General features: G+C 76.4%; 1 non-coding gene and 1 pseudogene across 1 annotated transcript in view; both read left to right on the forward strand.

Moving 5' to 3' along the window:
* Window positions 1-703: 703 nt before the first annotated feature.
* Window positions 704-896, forward strand: LOC140692264 (5.8S ribosomal RNA; annotated as a pseudogene).
* A 1288-nt stretch (window positions 897-2184) lies between these two features.
* Window positions 2185-2500, forward strand: part of LOC140692246 (28S ribosomal RNA) — a 5205-nt gene continuing 4889 nt past the window's right edge. Inside the window, exon 1 of the ribosomal RNA XR_012067817.1 lies at window positions 2185-2500. This exon is cut by the window's right edge and continues 4889 nt beyond it. This is a non-coding gene — a ribosomal RNA (28S ribosomal RNA).

Consider the following 2500-nt stretch of genomic DNA (forward strand, 5'->3'; position numbering starts at 1 on the left):
GCCGTCGGCACGCGTTGGCGTTGGCGTTGGCGGTGGGACTCGGTGGTGGCGGGGGGCGGTGGCCGGCCGGTGCACGGTGTGGCCCCGTGTCGAGGGCCCGCGGCGGCGAGGACCGCCGGCCGTGGCCGGAGTGTGGCGGTCGGCGTCGGGGCGGTGGCCGACGTTTGGGGCTCCGGGTGGGGGGGGTCCGTGCCGTCCACGCCTCCCTCGCCCGCCTCGCCCTCTCCAGGTACCTAGCGCGTCCCGGCGCGGAGGTTTAAAGACCCTTAGGGGGGAGTCGCCCGTCCGCCTTGGGGTCGGGGCGGTCGGGCCCGTGGGGACTCGGGAGGTCCGTCCCTCGTCGTCCCCCAGACTCCGCCTCCCCTGGGCCGGGGCGCCGCACCACGTCGCTCGCCGCCGCCGCGGCCGTCGGGTGGGGCCTCGCCCGCCCGGCGGCCCGTCGGGACGGTCGGTGGCCGCGTGGTTGGTGCGCCCCCCGCGTCCCTGCGGGAGGCGGGAACCCCCGGGCGCCTGTGGGGTGTCCGAGCCGGCACGCGCCGTGTCGGTGCCGGCTGCGCCCCGTTGTGAAACCTTCCCGACCCTCCGGTCTGATTTCTCTCTGACTCGGCCGGCCCGAGGCGACCCCCCACCTCACCCTCCCGGGGTGTGGTGGGCGGGAGACGTGCCGTGCCACAGAACCAAAGGCAGAAAAAAATTCTCGTACGACTCTTAGCGGTGGATCACTCGGCTCGTGCGTCGATGAAGAACGCAGCTAGCTGCGAGAATTAATGTGAATTGCAGGACACATTCAGCTAGCTGCGAGAATTAATGTGAATTGCAGGACACATTGATCATCGACACTTCGAACGCACTTGCGGCCCCGGGTTCCTCCCGGGGCTACGCCTGTCTGAGCGTCGCTTGACGATCAATCGCGCCCCCCCGGGTGTGTGCCCGTGGGGGGGTCGCGCGGCTGGGGGTTTCCTCGCAGGGCCGCGGTGCCCTCCGTCCCCCTAAGTGCAGACACGGTGCCTCTGCCCTCGCGCCGTCTGTCCCTCCTGCGGCCGACCCCGCCCCCGCGCCCGGGAGGGTGCGGGCGGCGGCGGGCGGCCGGCAGGCGGCGGCGGGCGGCGTCGAGGCCCGGGAGGTGCCGCCCGCGAAAGGGAAGGGAGAAAAAAGATGGGGGGGGGAGCTCGCGCGTGGCCGTGGCCGTGGCCGCCGCGGTCCCACCGGGAGCCCCCCTCGCGCCGCAAGCGGTCTCTGGGGCGCGTCCCCGGGTGTGTCGCGGTGGTGCCGGGGTGTGGGTGGGGGCGGTTTGGGCCTCCGGGCCGCGCCGCCCCCCACCCCCCTGCCGCGCGCCCCCGCGGCCCCCGCCTCGCCCCGTCGGGACGGGCGGCTCTCGCCGTGGCCGAGGCGCGCGCGCGGCCGCGCCCCGGGGATGCGTGCCCCGGCGGTGACCCGCGGGACGCCGCGGCGTCGCTCGCCGCTGCGCGCTTTCCCCCGGGCTGCGGCCGCGGCCGCGCTTCGTGCCCCTGGGCCCTCGGGGTGGCGTTCGTCGGGGGGGGGGGGGCGCCGCCGGGCGTCCGTCGCCCGTCGGGGACGTCTCGTGGCCGTGCGGAGGACGGGTGGGAGCGGAGCGGAGCGGGGCGGCTCGCGCCGGGGCGGTTGGCGTCGCGTGGTGGGGGAAGGGGCCCCGACGGTCGCCGCGGGGCGGCCGCCGGGTTCCTCCCGACCCGCCCGCCTCCCGACCGACGGCGGCCGCCGCCGCCGCCGCCCCCTCTCCCCTCCTCCCCGGCACGACGATGCCTCCGGCCTGGGCCCGGCGTCGCGCGCGCCTTCCCCTCTCGCCGCCGCCCGCCCGTCCCGTGCCACGTCGCCGGCTCGTGCTCCCGTCCCGTCCCGTCTGCCTCCCTTCTTCCTTCCGGCCGGCCGCCCGCCCGCCCGCCCGAACCTCGTGTTTGGGCGTCCGTGGGCGGGTGGGGTCGGTTGAGGGGGAGGGAGGGGGACCGGGCGGTCGACCGCGGTTCGGCGCCTCGCGCGTAGCCCTCTTCCCTCCGCCCTCTCCCGCTTCGCGGGCACCGTCCTCCGCGGGCGGGCGGGCGGGCGGGCGGGCGGGCGGTCGGCCGGCCTGGCGTCCGTCCGTCCTGTCGGGCGGGCCGGCCGGCCGGCCGGCCGTCGTCCGCCCTCCGCCCCCCCCCCTCCGAGCCGCGACCTCAGATCAGACGTGGCGACCCGCTGAATTTAAGCATATTAGTCAGCGGAGGAAAAGAAACTAACCAGGATTCCCTCAGTAACGGCGAGTGAACAGGGAAGAGCCCAGCGCCGAATCCCCGCCCCGCGGTGGGGCGCGGGACATGTGGCGTACGGAAGCCCCACTCCCCGGCGCCGCTCGTGGGGGGCCCAAGTCCTTCTGATCGAGGCCCAGCCCGTGGACGGTGTGAGGCCGGTAGCGGCCCCCGGCGCGCCGGGCCCGGGGCTTCCCGGAGTCGGGTTGCTTGGGAATGCAGCCCAAAGCGGGTGGTAA

The sequence above is a fragment of the Vicugna pacos genome, unplaced genomic scaffold (assembly GCF_048564905.1).
Source record: "Vicugna pacos unplaced genomic scaffold, VicPac4 SAC-SAT, whole genome shotgun sequence".
NCBI lineage: Eukaryota > Metazoa > Chordata > Mammalia > Artiodactyla > Camelidae > Vicugna > Vicugna pacos.